Source organism: Mirounga leonina, unplaced genomic scaffold, assembly GCF_011800145.1.
Source record: "Mirounga leonina isolate KUSES-001 unplaced genomic scaffold, KU_Mleo_1.0 Mir_127, whole genome shotgun sequence".
Lineage (NCBI taxonomy): Eukaryota > Metazoa > Chordata > Mammalia > Carnivora > Phocidae > Mirounga > Mirounga leonina.
In genome coordinates, this window is record NW_023270316.1 from 210,173 (window position 1) to 228,173 (window position 18,001).

The window sequence follows — 18,001 nt, forward strand, 5'->3', positions numbered from 1 at the left end:
GTGGTGCATCTCTCGTCTGAACCACATTGTGAGGGGCAGCACACTCCTCTGAGGTCTGGAAGGAGGCTGAAGGCTGTGCTCAAGTTACACAGTAAAACAGAACTTTTTCTAGAAACAGAACAGTACCCTTCACTCCTAAGTCTGTCGAGGAATGACTCTCATGCCTGTTTTTTCCTCTTTACATTGTTTCTGTTCCTGTTATCTGAATGATTTCCAAAATGTGAAGCATTATTCTGTCGTGGCCCCCAGTTGCCAGTGGGATAAAACCCAAAGGTAAACAAAGTGGCCAGATCTTTCTTAGACTCAGGGGTGACTCAGCCTGGAAACCCGTGGCCAGCGGTGCTCTCCTCTCAGGCTGGCCAGCCCCCTGCGCATCCTCCACAGCACGTTCTGCTCAGCACCTGCAGGTGCCTTCGGTGGCTCCTTCCGCACCAGAAGCAGGACCCAGTCACCAGGCTTTTCCTGAGAACCATCTTCCTCTTTTCTTGGTCTCTAGGGCTGGCAGGCTCCTGGGATGGAGCTCTGGCTTCTGGATTCTTCAAGACATGTAACAGTTGAGAGTGCTAATTATCTGTGTATTTCTTTCTGGAGCTTTGTTTTTGGACTCCACAGTTTTCTAAGTTACTACGTGGGTCCAGTTAGGTGTGATCTTCGTGTGAGCCCTTTGTCTCGTGCACCGGATCAGGGCTGGTTCCTCCTTTCTCGTATGTTCTAAGAGCCCATGTAGTGCTTGAGGACTGTTACGTGTGCCTCTAGATCTCTGCGGCTTTGTTGTGTGTTTCCTTTCTTTTAAGGAAAAAGATTCGTTTTCCTTTTTTTAGCTCTTGTGGTTTCTGTTTTTGGTCCTGAATCCACTTCTGGGAGGTACAAGAACAGAAGGTTTGTTTGATTTTGTCCGTTTCACTCCACCAGATCAGTCACTGCTCAGGGAGCCATGCACACGCTGAGCAAAGCAGTGCGCCTTCCTATCCGGTCTTCTAACGATTCTGTGCAATGCACAGGACAGGTATTTTAACCGGCTCCCACCTCTGAGGCTCAGAGAAGCTGGTGACTTTTCTAAAATCACACTAGCAAGAGAGCCTGTGGTTGCCCAAGTTGGCTTGTGATGGACTTGCAATGTCTAAAACCCAGCACTTTTGTGGTTAGGGAGGAACTGCCCTCTTGGGTGTGTTGCCAAATTACTTCCTCGGACAAGAGATAGCTGCCTTCCCACCCATGCCTTTCTCCTCCTTAGTGAACCGTTAAATGAGCATTTATGGGACTTAGCAGAGTGACCCCTTCGGATGAATGTGTGGATATCCAGGGGGTCAGAGCCTGCTGACCCACTTCCCAGCTGAGTAAGGTCTTGAGCTGTCTGGAGCACCTGAGACCTGCTTCAGAAGGAGGGCTGCCCCCCCTGACTCCCGCCCTCGGGCTTCTGTCCGATCATCCCCTCCTCCTGGTTGGGTGGCCCCACTCTCCCTGCCCCCCCCCCCCAGGTGCCGACCTTACCTTATGCAGGGAAAGCTCTCTGGGCAAGGCAGACAGTGAAGGCGTGGCCTTGCGGCAGGTGGAAGATGGGTTGAGTGGGGCAGTTAAACTCAGACGCTTCAGAGGGTATGTCAGCCCCAGGCCCCTAAGCCTCTGGGTACCTGCTTATTTTGGCCCAGCTAAACTGGGACTTTCCAAGGCTGGGGTCAAACTGAGATCCAGGAATACGAGTTGGTTCTGGAAAACCCATCAGTGTGAAGACCCTAGGGAACCTGGCCAAGCCCACTACTTGTTTTGAGGTCTGGGGTGCATGCTGTGACCTGCTGGTTTTCCCATGGCCTTTGGGATGAGGGCCTGGCTGGGGAATTCCAGGCCACTCAGGGCTGAGGCTGGCAAGCTCTGTCTGCTTAGAAGGCCCTGCTAGCCTGTCCTGGGGCTGACTACCATGAATAGTTCGTGTTTTTTTTTTTTTTTTTAAGATTTTATTTATTTATTTGACAGAGAGAGAGAGAAAGAGCACAAGCAGGGGGAGAGGCAGAGGCCGAGGGAGAAGCAGGCTTCCCATGGAGCAGGGAGCCTGACACAGGGCCGATCCCAGGACCCTAGGATCATGACCCGAGCCAAAGGCAGGCATTTAACCAACCGAGCCACCCAGGTGCCCCTCATGAATAGTTTTTTACTTAGGATCAAATAATTGGATATTTTATTACTTTATAGGGGTGAGTTTCAAGGGCAGTGAACTCTGCCTATATGATGTATACACGGAAGATGCTTAGCACCAGCATGCAGTATGTCCAGGAGTTGGTCAGGCTTACAGAGGAGCCAAGTGTTCTTGAACTTTCCTCACGGATGAATCCTGTAAGCAGAGGGTTTAGTTGAGGGAGGCAGTCATCCGTCTGTACTTTCTTACGAGGCTGCCTCTTGTTGGAACATGGTTTTGTGCGTGCACACACACGTGCACAGAATGCACACGCAGACACACACATGGGCACACACACAGGCACACTGCACACACACAGTTGCACACGTATATACACGCGGGCACACTGTACACACACATACGTGCACAGAACACACACACGTATACATGCGGGCACACAGAATATGCACACGGAATACACACACCGATGCACATGTGTGTACACACGGGCACACCACACACACGCATGCACAGAACACACACACGGATGAACACACCGCTCACACACACACACACACACACACGGGCCCTAGGGCCTGTCTCGGCTAGAGGTGCGCGATGCTGTGTGCCCAGCATGGTGGTAGGATGGAGACATAGGGAGGCTCACAACCCTTTCCCACTAGCTGGGATCCGTGGCGTGGGGGGCACTGGCCACGCGTGGCATAGTAGAGTGTGCGGCATGTAAGAGGAGTTCCTGTTTCTCAAGCACATCAATCTTCTTTCGTCTGCTTGATGTGGTGGAGGCTGCAGAGACGCTGCAGAGAGTCACGTGGCCCCTGTTAGCCGATGCCCAGGCGTCTGTGGCTGTGTTTTGGGGACACCTGTAGCCTGAGAGCCTGCCCTGGAGTCTCAGTACTTGGACACTTGCCTTTCCACTTTCCGTGATTTGAGAGCTTTTTCTGCAGTTGTATTTGAGCTTTTAATTTTTTGTATTTGAATCAGAAGCCTTTCACTTTTCAGGCCCACAACCTGGGCCTTGCAGCTTTTTTCCCCTATTTGTTTCTGGCCTGTTTGTCAATTGGCTCCCCTCGGGCGGGAGTTCCCCGTCTTTGACAAGCTCCGGGGACTCTGGGCTGGGCTGTGCAGCTCAGGAGGGTACAGTGGAATGAGGATGAGGGTTGTCACCTCGGGAAACGGGAGAAGGGGCCCTCTACCAGCCTTGGTGCTAGATCTGCCTCGGTGAGCCGTGGCCCCGCGGAGCCTCTGGCGGTGCCCCAGGGAAGGCAGTCCTTGGGCAAGTCTGTAGGTTTGGGTGAGAAGCTCCTTCTGCGTGTTAACTTGGGGCAGGCGCAAACACGGTCCCTTGTGTCCCTCCAGGTTCATGGGGACAAACCCTGGAACTAAGCAGCTTGCTTGGGAGAGCCCCCCCCCCCCCCCCCCCCCCGCCGAGTGGCAGCCAGTGAATGCACCTCTCTGGAAGAGGCGAGGCCTTGCCTGGGGTGATGATTTCCCATTTCCCTCCAAGCTGGGTCTGCTGCAGATGGTGACTCCTTGAGAAATCCTGGGAGGTGATGGTCAGAAGACCTTGCTTGGCTTCCTGAGCCCCCAGCTGGCTCCATCCATCTGGAATCTGCGGCATTCCTTTCTCTTTTCATCATTTCCTGCTCTGCACAGCTTGCGACAAGTATTTGGAGAAAGAGTTTCTCAGCATTTGGACCCAAGAATGTGTTTATGCATGTCCTGACTGGAAATAAAGGGTCACATGGAAAGAAAAAACCACTTGTCATTATGTTTTTTCTCAGTATCTTGATTTTCTCTTTGTTATTGTTTCATAAAGTGTTTCCCAGTGCTCTCTTCAGGGAACCCCTTTCCTGTCTTCTTGAGTCAAGGGAGCAGAGGGGGTGGTCAGGAGGGAGCAGGAGGGGCAGGCTAAGTGTCTGGTCCCGGGAGTTAGACTCTTCTCGTTCAACCAGTCGTTATTCACTATGATTAGTAACAGTTTAATTCGGTGTCTCTCCTTCTTTTGGAACACGCCCCTGCCTGCCCAGCCTGCTCCAGCCTTCCTGTGGACAACTGTACGAGAATCGCTGGTTTTGTGAACATAAGAATGTCGACTTTAAAAAGTAGGATGTATGTGTTGATTTTCAGTAGAGAGGGTCAGCTGACAAGCCAGCTTGAGCACACAGGTTTCAGCAGCTCTTGCCTCACACTCCAGAAGCTCGTTCAGAATTCCCTCTTGCCATGGCCTCAAAGTGGTGATGGCGTTGTTTTCAAATAAAGTATTTCAGAATTCTTTGGAAAATCTGCTGTGCATCGAATCTGGGAGGCATTGCGGGGCGTGGGAGCACGTGTTGAGTCCCCGTGTTGGGATGGGGGTAGGCCAGGAGGGGTGGCATCCACAAGTAGAGTAAGACATATGACTTTTTGGGTCACCACAAGGCAATGGCAAGAACTTTGAGTTTGACTTGATGTGTTAATCCCAAATGGTAGTTGGGGAAAAGTTAGTTTTCAGAAGGTTTTCTCCTGCTGTCAAGTGCTTGCGGGTTGCTTAGGCGGTGATTCTGCGTCACACGGGTCGACCATTGACCGAAGTCAGCCCACGGGGGGCCTGATGTTTCTGATTGTTTCCCGCTAGTTGGATGCCACCATCAAATGCTTCGTACAGGGGCGCCTGGGTGGCTCAGTCGTTAAGCGTCTGCCTTCGGCTCAGGTCATGATCCCGGGGTCCTGGGATCGAGCCCCGCATCGGGCTCCCTGCTCCGCGGGAAGCCTGCTTCTCCCTCTCCCACTCCCCCTGCTTGTGTTCCCTCTCTTGCTGTGTCTCTCTCTGTCAAATAAATAAAAAATATTTTTAAAAAAATGCTTCATACAGGGCTGTGGAGCCATATAAACTGGGTATTCCGCAGCACACAAAGAAAATAGAGGCCTTGCCTTCTAAGTTTTTATGGACCGAAGGATAAATAAGACAGCCTCGTATTTATGGGAATAATAATAACGGGAATTTTCAGGTCTCGGGGAGGCAAGTTTTCCTTTGTGCTGAGAAGACGGGGACGGCTCGACCTCCTCCTGCTGCCCCCTGAGGAGCAGATGCCTCTGTGTGCAGGCGTACTTCCCAAACCTGCAGAACCCAGGTTTAATTACGCAGAGTGCTCCCCATCGTAAAGAAGAGCACTTACTTTTATCTTTAAAAATAAATTAAAAATCAACTCCGTGTTTTACCTCTTCTAGTGCAATTTCCCCCACCTTTAACAGCTCTGAAGAAGATTTGCTTCCCCTCCCTTGGCAGCAGGTGACAGCGGTCTGTCTTACAACAGAGGCTTCTTGCGCTCCTTGAGGTGGGGGGATTGTCTCGCTGGAACAGCAGGAGCCGGGAGGGCTAGGGACTGCGTGGCCGGACGGGATGCTGTTTTCTGCATTGGTATTTACGTGTGTGCGTTTCGGAGTTGCAAACCTTCAGCTAAAAATCTTCAGCTAAAATAGGGCCTGCAGGATGGGGGAGGATGGCATGAAACAGCTGAGGCCCACAGGCAGCAGGTGGTGCACAAACACGATTTTGTTCCTGTGTGTCTTCTTCCTGTCCAGACTCCTCTGTAGTTTGCAGGGTCCTTAGTGGGAGGGCAAGGGAGTGAGAGTAAGAAAGCAGTCGTTCAAAATGCTTCAGAAACGAGGCTCCCGACTGGGGAGGTGTGGGTAGAGCAAGGCTCGTCCCTTTCCGGGAGGTCCTCCTGATCCTGGGGTTTCCCCAGGAATCTTGGCCTCTTGGCCATGAGTGACAGCACAGTGGGAAGGCCCCAGCGCTGTCTCTCTGGGCCCCAGCCCCCCAGCTTCCTGGGTTTTTGCTTAGCACTACTCAAGTCCTCGATCCTGTGAACGGAGTGGAAAACCAGAGGAGAGAGGAGCCCTGTGAGTTTTTCTTAGACTGGTCTTGGGTGACTCATGAATCTTGCTCCTTCCTTGAGAGAGCAGGACTGGCCCCATGGAGGGGCGCACCACCGTCTTCACCCCCAGCTCTGTGACACCCATCCTAGGCTCATGCCCGTCTGGTCCCAGCCCGTGCTGGTCACCTGGGAGTGAGTGCGTCCAGATACACAACTTCCCTTTAACGCCATGGTTTTAAACCAGGGCAGTTTTGCACCCCCGGGACATTTGGCCATGTTGGGGATGTTTTTGTTTGTCACAACTGGGAGGGGGATGGTGGTCCCCACAGCACAGAGCACCCACCTTGAGAATGTCCACGCTGGGTGGGGAGAGGTTAGGGCAGCTTGACACCAAGGGTGTGTCTGACTAGCTCTTTGCTTCTCTCCAGGAATGTGGCCTTGAAGTGCTGTCAGTCGCATTTGGGGGCAGGGAGGAGACGGATCTCATGCTTGCCTCATGGAAAGACACCCCCCCCCCCCCCCCCCCCCCCCGCTCCCGGCAGTGTGGACCAAACTGATACAGCCTGAGGGTCTAGGGTGTGGACAAGGAGGGTAGCACCCTGGGGCTGAGCTGGTGGTAGTCTGGCTCTGCACCTTACCTGCCGTGTGAACTTCAGCAAGTCACTTAACCTCTCTGTGAAACAAGTAACAGTAGGCTTCGTAGGGTTCTTAAGTGGGTTGAGTGGCATGGTGGCAATGTGCTGGGCCTGCCTACTCCTTGCCTTTCTCATCCAGTGCTTCCTCACTCTGAGGAGGGCCTGAGGCATCACAGGGCTGGATGGGCAACCAGCGGTATTTTCATGACCTGTCGGGAGCAGGACTGCTGGCCAGATTCCTTGAGAGGATGTGGCTGTGTGGATGGGAAGGGCCGGGCTGGGAGGCCTGGGGTCTGGCCCCCATGCTCCTGGCTGGGTGGGCTCACCTGCATTACCTGTCCCCCCAGCCCTTGGGGCCGGCTGGCCCCATCAGGCTGGGGTGCCCAGGGACTTCTCCACTGCAGGCTGCTTCCGAGCCTGTCTGTTCTCTTCATGGAGGGTGTCCCTGTTTCTTCCTTAAGCATGCTGCCTGTGACTTAAAAGTAAAATATTAACCAAGAAGCATAATTTCACATTTAAAAGTAGTTTTGCAGGGATAGTTGTGCCTGTAGGCTGTGTTTTCCCTTGGGATGCAGTAGAAGTAGGAAATAGGAGGTATTCCTGAGTTCTCAGCTAGTTATAAAGCATTTAGTGCAGTTAAAAAAATTCCTACAAGGCTGCGTGTGCTATGGAAGAAGCTGTGAAAACAGCGGACCACGCTGTCCCCCTAGATGCTATGGTGACAATTCAAGTTTTTTGGCATGTGGTTTTGAATTCTGTAGCTTTTTTCTGGGTCATTTCATGGTTTTATCTCAGTGGCACAGACCCCGATGGTGGGAAGTGGTATTAATGAATCAGTTTAACTATTTTGGAAACTGTAGGAAGTTATCTTGTGATGAGCCTGCACTTAGAGCGTACAGGCGCGCCCCCCCCCCTTGAAAAACAAGTGTTGTTTTTGTGTGCTGAGCAGCCTCCCATGATCACGGTGGGGGTCTGACGGCTCCAGTCCCCACTGTCATTCTCATGACGTGGGTGCTTGTCCCTGAGTCCTTACATTCACATGCTGACCCTGACCAGGAGAGACACCCGGTGACTTCTCTTGCAGTTGGACAAGATGCAAATGCTGGGTCGCCGGACACAGTTGCAGGTGACCCACCAGCAAGGGAGGCCCTCGTGAGCTGGAGGTGTTTTTAGGTGGTGACGCCTGACTCTGTGCCTCCTGAGGCATGACCTCTGCATGCTGGACCGGGTTCTTTCTGCACAGACACTGGCCCAGCGGGAGGAGCCCACCACTTGAGCTGACTTCTTCCCACCCCAGGATTAACTGGGAGTTCTGGATGATTTCATTGGCGATTTATAGAGTCTGCCTTCTCCCTGCATTTGGAAATGGGGCTGCTGAGGGGTCAACACCAAACAAGTTTTGGAGGGAGTGTTTACGTACTCTTAAGTTTATACTAAAAACCTGCCCACATTTTATTAATGGAGAAGAGTAAACAAAGATTAGTGAAGAATGAAGAAAAGCAAGTTGCTTTTATAAGTAAAATTCAATGCATGATAATGTTTCACTCATTTTGGCTTGTGCAGTTTATTTGTTTATTTATTTTTTAAGGATTTTATTTATTTGACAGAGAGAGACACAGCGAGAGGGAACACAAGCAGGGGGAGTGGGGGAGGGAGAAGCAGGCTTCCCGCGGAGCAGGGAGCCCGATGCGGGGCTCGATGCGGGGCTCGATCCCAGGGCCCTGGGATCATGACCTGAGCTGAAGGCAGACGCTTAACGACTGAGCCACCCAGGCGCCCCTGGCTTGTACAGTTTAAAGACCAGCCAAAAATAAGGTGTTATTTTTTCAGAGGTAGAATGAGAGTCCTGACCCATTTTGCACCATGTAGCTCCTGGGCCCTGTGTGATGAGCTGATGGCTGTTAATAGTCTGCCCTCCCCCCTCTCCTCACCCTACGTGGGCAAGGCCCAGATGACCCAGTGTCCTTCGCAGGCTGGTTAGGACTTGAGTCTAATAAAGGAAACCCCAGGAAATCCAGAATAGGGAGCTAGCACGGTGACGGCAGGAAATCATTTGCGGTTTGGCTTTCTGATAGCACCATAAGGGCTCCCGCACACGTCTGCATTGCACATACTCGATAACGGTGTGTGGAGTAAATCGTGCAAATCTCTAATAGAAGCTGTTTCACAATCTTGAAATGCAGGTGGCAAAGTTCACCAGTCTGGTTTCCTCATTAATACTTCCCTTCAGCGGTCTAAGGCAGCTTGGTTCCCCGGGTGGGCTTAACAGGGACCCCTTTCGATTCAGGTGTCACCACTCTGCAGCCATGGGCCATATGCTGAGTGACCTCGTGACCTGCCCAGAGGGTGCATGGGGCTCTGGGGGGCCCTGGGCCGCACCTGTTGGGTTAGGGTGTCTGGTGTGCCAGGCTGGACCCCTGCCGGGGGGGACCTCTGCACCCCAGGTGCCACCCTTGAGCCCCTCCTTGAGCAAGCTCTGCCCGGGACAGCAGAACAGGGAAAGCTGCCGCCTTTGGGGCCAGCATTGCTCACCTGCTCATTCGGGCTGTCCCAGGACCACCCCAAGCTCCTCCCCTGAGTCAGCAAAGGGCTCCCAGTGACTTTCTCTCAGCTCCTAGTCCCCCCTCCCCCCACCCCACCCCGGGGACCCTGGTTCTCTCCATCTTAGTGTCCTCATGTGCCCTCCCTGTCCCCCTGGTCCCCCTGTCCTCCCAGCCCCCCTGCCCTGGCCCTTTGCATGTCCCATTGCTCTCCCCACTCCCCCACTAGGAGATGGTCTCCTTCCCACTGAGGTTCCTTTTTGAAATACTGGGGACTGACTGCTGAGTCTGTGTCTGAGCTGGTTCAGCTCTGTTGCCTTTCGGGGGTAGGAGGCTGCTGGGCCTCCCTGGAGGTGGGAGAAGAGGCGGCATGCCTATCACACTGTCCTCGGATTTTTCACCAGGGCTCTCCAGGTGGGGTCCTCATGCGAGCAGCATCACCTGGGGACTGGTTTGCTGTGTGGAAACACAGGAACTCTGGGGCTGGGCCTGGAGACCCTTGTTTGCGGGGGTTCCCATGCAGCCGAGGTTGAGGGCCCCTGGTCTTTACAGCAGAGCTGAGAATCCAGCAGGGCCTCCTGGGCGGCCACACCTGTGGAAGGTGCTCCGGCTGTTGGGGAGAGGCCCTGACTTTCCTGGGTGGAGGTCCTGCCAGGACCATGTTCCGACTCCCCGGGACCTCTGCAGCAGCTCAGGGAAGGAGCTCTTCAGGAGCCCCTCTGGGGGCTGTGCTAACACCCATTCGCATAGACGGTCTGTTTTGTTCCCCAGATTGGTCTGATGACACAGCGGCATGTCCCACACAGACTGCGCAGGGTGCCCAGACCGAGGTGTGCGTGGAGTGCGTGCGGCCAGACGTGGCAGAAGAGGACGGGGTAGTGCCATGCACCCAGCCCCACGAAGGGGCTTCTTTGATTTTTGCTTTTGTTTCTTCCACTAACACCCACATCCCATTCTTTAGAATTAAAGGGTGAAGTGTGCACCTCCCACAGCAGCAGGGACAGAAGGTGTTTGACGTTGGTCACATTCTGTTTTGAATTACTGTTGCTGTACGTTGTTACTCCAGCCACAACTTGGGACCTGACGCGCCCCCAGAAGGACTGGTCTTGCTCAAATTACAACCAGGGAGAGCGCTAATTACTGACCTTGGATAGAGGTTTTACATACTCTGCCGTTACATTTGAGGGTTTTTTTGAACAGCTTGTGTGGTTAGAGGCTATTTTGGAAAGGAAGGTTGTCACGAATGTCGTCGAAAATACTGAGCTTCTCCATGGGAGTTGCTGGGCGGCGGGCTTTTGTGTGGGGGTGGGACGTGATGCTTCTTTCCCGAAGTCACAGCTCACTTGTGGCAGCAACGGTTTGCCGATCTGTACCGCAGTTAGAATTTTTTCGCTTGGGCATCCCTGAATGACAAGGTGCCGGCCAGCATCTTTGCCAGGGCCTTAGGGTGGAAACTTTGGTACAGCCTGCGTCCAGGGTCAGTCCCACCGGCCGGTCCAGCTTTTAGGATGATGCGCAGTCCCCACACAAGCATGAACCAGGGTTCTGCTTGTCGGGTTTCAGGGGAGTGTGTCCCTGCGCCGTGAGGCTCTCTTCAGGCCCCTCAGGAGCCTGGGCTCCGTGGCCCGCGGACGTGTCACCAGCCGTTCTGAGTGCAGGCCGATGCTGCCCCCCTCATGTCTGACGCACCGCCTCCTGGTGCGAGAATCTCAACATGGCCTGTGCAGGGGGTGCTGGGGCACCCCGACACCAGAGGAGAGTGCCCACCTATCCGTGTCCACCGCTTCTGCTCCCAGGGTCTCTGGTCTCCAAGGGTTCCCAGCCGCTGTTTGCTCTGTGTCTTTTCGATGCCATGTATGTGTTTACAAAAGTACACATTTTCCCTGGAGAAGATCAGGGGGATATAGAAAAGCAAAGTTAGACTATGAAAAGTTGTAATTCTACAGCAGGTGCCTTTTTTATGGATAACACCCCAGACACTTCCTTTCTGGGGCGGGACTGGACTGTCACTGTTGTGTGTGAGTGGCTAAGACACAGGTATGTTTATGGGTACCTGCTGCCTGGGTGGTCCCGGTGCCGACATCCCATGTGGCCTAAAGCAGGTGCATGGGGCCCGCCGCAGTCTCTGCTGTAGAAGCTGGAAAGAGATCGTCCACTGTGTTCAGAGATTTGAGGGCCTGGCTTTAGTTTCACAGGTAGGTGTACAAAACCTTGGTGCGGCATTGTGAGGACAAGTTAAAGTCAGACGCCCTGGGGTTCAGTTGTAGCTCTGACGTTTGCTAGTTTTGTGCCTTGGGAGGTTGACATAAGTGTCAGTTGGTTTTGTCATTGTCTTCTTGGGCTGTCGTTGGTTTGGGATTATGTGAACATGCGTGGGGTGTATCCCATGCTGGAGGCAAGAGGAGGCTGTGAATGGGGCTCCTGGTGCTGGGGTGTGGTTCTGGTGTCGATGGGGAAGAACCAAGCGGAGCACTGTGATCGAGTTGGGGGCATGAAGTGAAGGAAGAAAAAGGCGCCTTAGAGCACCTGCTGTTTACATAATGCCTTTCTCAAGATGAGACCATGGCGCCAGAGGTTTTTGGCTTGATGTGGAGCCAGCCGAGTGTCCCGTGACTGAGATGAAGCTCTGAGAACCCGTTTGTCAGCCCGGCTCTGTGCTGCCTCTTGTCTGACCTGACGAATCGATGGTTTCTCAGAAGTTTCCCTTGGGAAACTTGGATTTTGGTCTCATTGAAAGTTGTAAGCAGATTGAGATGGGCGCTGCGTCTAGGTCTGGTGCTCGCCCTGCCCTGTCTTCACAAGCGCCATTTGCAGCCTGGCAGCCTCCTGTCCTCACTTCTGCTGGGAACCAGGGCATGTCTGGTTTTGCTGCTGGCTCTTATTCTGCAGTACCTCTCTGTGATAAACTGCATACTCACTGCAACGATTTAGTGGAACCAGGTCTTCATGAAAAGACCATGATTTACTATGGGGACATGTGAGGATGGTGATAAAGCTCAGGTAGTAGCTGTTGTTGTGGTTGGGGAATTGACTCCCCTCTGTGGATTGCAGCCCCCAGAGTGCGGTGCTGTCTCTGGGGCTCCTCTGTGCCCTCAGCTGGTGCACCAGAAAGGCTCTACGGTGGGGACGGTGACTGGCCCCAGGTCAGATGGTAAATGCTGAAACTCTCCTGTTGGGCGTGAGCAGGATTAAAAGCTTCGGAACAATCAGCATGGGTGTTTACTCTGTGGGCATGCCAGGAACCACGCTAAGCATGCTCAGGCACTGTTATCCCCCTGTTGTTGATAGGGAAACTGAGGCTTAGCAAGAGGCTCATGTCCAGTCTGAGGTGACAGCCCTGGGGGAGGGCAGGCATTTTGGCCGGGCGCGGGACCATCACTCTAAGTCTGTTTCAGGGAGGATCGTGCTCGGCTCCATTCTGGGAAGAGCATTGGTAGCGTGAGCCCCTCCACAGGCACTGAGGTTCATGCTGCCCTGCAGGGCCCTGCTCTCCTCTCATTCTGATGGCTTGGAGCTTCTCGGGTGGCTTGGGATGTGGAGGGGTGGGCAGGACATACTCTAATGGGGGTGGAGTCCACGAGGGGCAGTTGCTGCCACAGGAACCTCCTGGAGAGGCTCTGGGCTGCCTTCCTGGCCACGGTAGGTATCCAGGTCGGGGTGGCCTGGTCCCTGCCCCGTGGGGGAGACTCACACACTTTGCCAGGATGTGAGATGCAGACATTCCTAGAACAGTTTATGAGGGTGGAAAGTGAAACCCATGGAATTATAGCACAAAAAGGCCAGGCACAAGATGTTACATCTATGACCGTCAGTGTGAGAAAGACTGAAATACAGGGCCCGAGGGGCTGTGCGGTGCCCAGGCTTGTGTGGGGCACTTCCTCCTTTCCCTGTTATTTAGATGTTCCGGGCAGTCGTTTACTATTTTAACACACAGCTTGTGGCCTCCTCTGTTTCTAATTCAGGCTGCTCTCTGCCCCTACATCTCCACCTGCCCTGACTGGGCTCTCTGCCTTCTGACCTCACGGCCTTTGTCCTGTTCCCTCTGCCAGGCCTGACCTCTGCCCTCTTTGCTTTTCTCTGCCCCGTCCCCCCCACCCCCCAGTCCCCCTGGGTCAGCCTCCTTCCTCAGTGTTCTGGCGGGGTCAGGCCTACAGAAGGTCTTGGTGGCTCAAAGTACTTTTCATTTCTTAGTCATAATGGGAGATGTTAAGATTGGGGGTTTTTTAGGAATTAAACTTATTTTGATTCATGGAAGATTGTGAATTGGCCCTTCATTGAATAATAGGCAGAGTGCCTAGGCCAGCCAAAGCCTCAGATTCTAGTTGCTAAAAATAGGAGTGGTGGGTAAAGGGCATGTTGGCGGAGGGTAGAGGCTCAAGATGGGACCGGCAAGCACCGCGGAGCTCTGCGCTCCCGGCAGCTGACAGAGGAAGTGGGGCAGGTCCAGGTTTGGCTAGAGAGCTTTCTCTACAGTTCTGTTTTAATTGAGCAACCATGTGTGTTAAGAGGGGATAGTTGAAGTTTAAATTACAATAAATTAAAGACTAAATGTGGAAATTTCAGCATTGATTTATTACAAGGTAAAGCTAGACTTCAAACCAGAAAAAATCATTCAGGTCAGAGGGCAAGGTGCCTGCTTTGTATATAAGTTAGCACGTGGAAACATGATTATAGCTTGGAGACTTGGGGCGCTGGGATGGCTCAGTCGGTTAAATATCCGACTCTTGGTTGCGGCTCAGGTCATGATCTTGGGGTGGTGAGATCGAGCTCTGCGCTCGATCAGGCTCTGCGCTCAGCGGGGAGTCTGTTTAAGATTCTCTCTCTCCCTCTGGCCCTCCCTCCGCCCTCTCCAAAAAAAAGTATATATATATAAATGTATAAATAAACTATTTCTTTAAAAGAAACGACTTGGAGACTAACAAAAGTGCTAGCATTGCTAACTAAGGTGTTTACTGCATGAGTGTCATCTTTGGTTGTATAGGGGACTTTTTAAAATGTTAGGCAGGATGTTCTCAGGTTTCTAAAAGCAAAAGTATCATAGAGAACACAGAAGGAGATCAGAACATGCATGGGAGCCTAATTTATGATAAAGATGCATTTTAGTTCACTGAGGAAAAGGTGGTATAGTTAGTAAGTGGAGTTAGCTTAATTGGCTATCTGTCCTGAAAAAAATGACACCCAAAGTCCCACCATACAACTAATTCCGAATGGATCGATGGTGACAACATGTAAAAACAGAACACAAATGACATTTTGGAGGCTGTAGTGAATAACCTCTGGAGTGTGGGAGAACTTCCTAAGTGATCAGTAAACTAAAGGCTGAAGAGGAAAAGATGACGAGTTTGATTACGTAAGAGTTAGAAATTTGAGCGTGGCCGAAGACACCAGGTAAATAGCACACTGGAAGAAGGATCCAGGCTCGTGTTCATGGCCTACCTGCTCGTGGCCTGACCCACGGGAGCTGTGCCTGGAAACCCCACGGGCACAGGTGTGTGTCACGTGCTGGCGGTGCTTGGTGTGCACCCCCAGCCCTGTGGGCAGCCCTGCTGTCATCCCCACTGGGGAGGCAGAAGCTAGAGCGTGGTACGGGGTGGGCACCCGGGGCGCCCGGGGCAGCAGGTTGTTTTCAGACAGCACTTTGGACCCATCCCTCTCGGTGCCCCCTGTGGGCCCTGTGCCGTTCCTGAAAAGGAAGGAGATAAATCCACAGGTAGTACCAAATTCATCATATGGCGAAGAGAAAAAGCTGGTTGCTTTTGTGAACAGTTCAGAACTGCCCCCTCCCATGCATACGTCCCTTATACAGTCGTGAGATCTCAGAGAAAGCTCTGGAAGCTTTTGAACCGAATGGTCAGCTCAGCAGAGTGAAGGGAAGGAAAGATGATTTACTGTTTCTATGTATGTTTTTGTAGCATGGTTACAATGAATATTTCCTTTGTAATTAGAAATATCTAAACATAGATAAAGAATACAGTTCCTTTTAAAACTCTTCATTTTAGGGGCGCCTAGGTGGCTCAGTCATTAAGCGTCTGCCTTCGGCTCAGGTCCTGATCCCAGGGTCCTGGGATCGAGCCCCATGTCAGGCTCCTTGCTCAGTGGGGAGCCTGCTTCTCCCTCTCCCTCTATTTCACCCCCTGCTCATGCTCTCTCTCTCTCTGTATCTCTGTGTCTCAAATGAATAAATAAAATCTTAAAAAAAAAACACAACTCTTCATTTTAAACATGGACCTTTCTAAAAGGAACTATGCATATTATTCAGTTACTGTGAATTTTGTGCCTACTGTATACCCAGAAATGGGATAGATGATTTTGTAGCCTGTGTTACAGTTTGGACCCAGCTGGTTCAGGAGTTAAACAGAAAATAACTAATAAAATAACTAACGTGATTAATTGAGCAGATAGATACAGCAAATCTTCCAGTCCTAGGGATTCAGACTTTGCAGTAGGAAGCACCCAGCCTAAATGGGGTTTGTAAATGAGTTTCTAACTTAAGGTAAATAAAGTGGGCATTTAATCAAAAAGCTCTGAATTCTGTTTCATTTTACATTTAAAGTTTATCAAGAATTGCCTTTAGTATTACACATAATAAATTGACGTGGTCACTGTTTAATATAAAATGAAGGAATTATTGGCTATTAAATTTATAAGCATTTCTATTTAATTATAAACATGCTCTATAGAAATTTTGAAAAACCTAGTTCTAGATTTTCAGGAGTAAGAGAAAAGTGACTCATTCCCCCAGTGAGAGGCTTGGCTTAGTCAACATTTGGGTAACATTCTTGTTCTTCTGTTCAACCATTTCTTCTCTATTTTTATTTTTCATATGGAGATGTCTTGTGTGTGCGCATATGTACTTATTAGATGTTAAATACACATGTATACACGTATGTATTACATAGGTCCTTTAAAAATTCCACTCCAAACATTTCTGTGTATTTCTGGAAGTTCTTCACAAAAATCACTTTGATTCCCGTGCGGCCTTCTACTCAGCCTTATCCACTCCTCCCCCCGGCCCTCCATGCTGCTCAGGACATGTATAGCTTCCTGCCGGCTTCCCCCATGGACAGGCAGCTCCGGGGGTGGTGACTGACCTGGACTTTGCAGCCTTGCATCCTGGCCCAGCGAGGTCGAAGGCACTTGATCTGTTGGAGTCTCCCATCGTTGAATGTTTAAGTGTTTCCTCGTTTTCTTGCCAACGTAAATATTGTTATGATAAACATTGATCATTTATAAATCTTTGCTTTATGGATTATAGTTGACCCTTAAACAACATAGGTTTGAACTGCGTGTGTCCACTTACATGTGGATTCTCCCTTATAATTTTTTTTTCTCTTATGATTCTCTTAATAACACTTTCTCTTCTCCAGCTTATTTTATTATAAGAACACAGTTTATAATTCAAATACATACAAAATATGTATTAATCAACTGTCTGTGTTATTGGTAAGGCTCCTGGTCAACAGTAGACTATTAGTCTTTTTTTTTTTTTAGTTGAAGTGTGAGTAATATATAATGCTGTATTAATTTCGGGTGTACAGCACGGTGGTTCGATAATTCTGTATCATTCTCTGCGCACTCCCCTAAGTGTAGTCACCATCTGTCACCGTGCAAGGTTACTGCAATATTATCGACTGTATTCCCTATGCTGTCATTTCTATCTCCCTGACTTATTTTATTTTATTTTTTTATTTTTTTTAAAAGATTTTATTTATTTATTTGAGAGAGAGAATGAGAGACAGAGAGCATGAGAGGGAGGAGGGTCAGAGGGAGAAGCAGACTCCCCGCCGAGCAGGGAGCCCGATGCGGGACTTGATCCCAGGACTCCAGGATCATGACCTGAGCCGAAGGCAGTCACCCAACCAACTGAGTCACCCAGGCGCCCCTCCCTGACTTATTTTATACCTGGAAGTTTATACCCCTTAATGCCCTTCACCTGTTTCACCCAACCCCCACCCCTCTCCCTTTGGCAACCACCAGTCTGTTCTCTGTATTTACGAGTCTGTTTTTTGTTTGTTCATTTTGCTTGAAAAAATCCACATATAAGTGAAATTGTATGCTGTTTATCTTTCTCTGACGTATTTCACTTAGCATTGTACCCTCTAGGTCCATCCATGTTGTCACAAATGGCAAGATCTCTTTCTTTTTTAGTGGCTAAATAATATAAATAATGTAATACAATTATATGATAATATAAACATTATAATATGTAATTATAATATAAAAATAATGATAAAAGTTATATAATGTCATAATAAATATAAGGGTGCATATATCTTTTCAAATTAGTGTTTTCATTTTCTTTGGATAAACACCCAGTAGTGGCATTATTGAATCTTATGGTAGTTCTATATTTAACTTTTGGAAGACCCTCCATACTGTTTTCCAGAGTGTCTGCACTAGTTTGCATTCCCACCAGCCGTGCACAAGGGGTCCCCTTTCTCCGCATCCTCAGCAACACCTGTTGTTTCTTGTGTTTTTGATTCTGGCCATTCTGACAGGTGTGAGGTGATATCTCATTGTGGTTTGATTTGCATTTCCCTGATGAGGAGGAATGTTGAGCCTCTCTTTTCATGTGTCTGTTGACCATCTGGATGTCTTCTTTGGAAAAATGTCTATTCAGGTCCTCTGCCTATTATTTAATTGATTATTTGTTTTTTTGGTATTGAGTTATACAAGTTTTTTTAATATATTTTGGATATTAATCCTTCATTGGTTATATCCTTTGCAAATATCTTCTCCCATTTAGTAGGTTGCCTTTTGATTTTGTAGGAGGTTTCCTTTGCTGTGCAGAAGATTTTTATTTTGGTAGAGTGCCAATAGCTTATTTTTGTTTTTGTT

General features: G+C 50.3%; 1 protein-coding gene across 2 annotated transcripts in view; it reads left to right on the top strand.

The window, feature by feature from the left end:
- RASA3 (RAS p21 protein activator 3) overlaps window positions 1-18,001 on the top strand; it is a 111,636-nt gene that overhangs the window by 7,650 nt on the left and 85,985 nt on the right. The window contains exon 2 of one of the 2 annotated variants that reach the window (XM_035002997.1): window positions 3,636-4,211. The exons of the other annotated variant lie outside the window; for it this stretch is intronic. The gene's annotated coding sequence lies outside the window, so the exon portion shown is untranslated. The remainder of the gene's footprint in view (window positions 1-3,635; window positions 4,212-18,001) is intronic. 2 annotated transcript variants of the gene reach the window in all.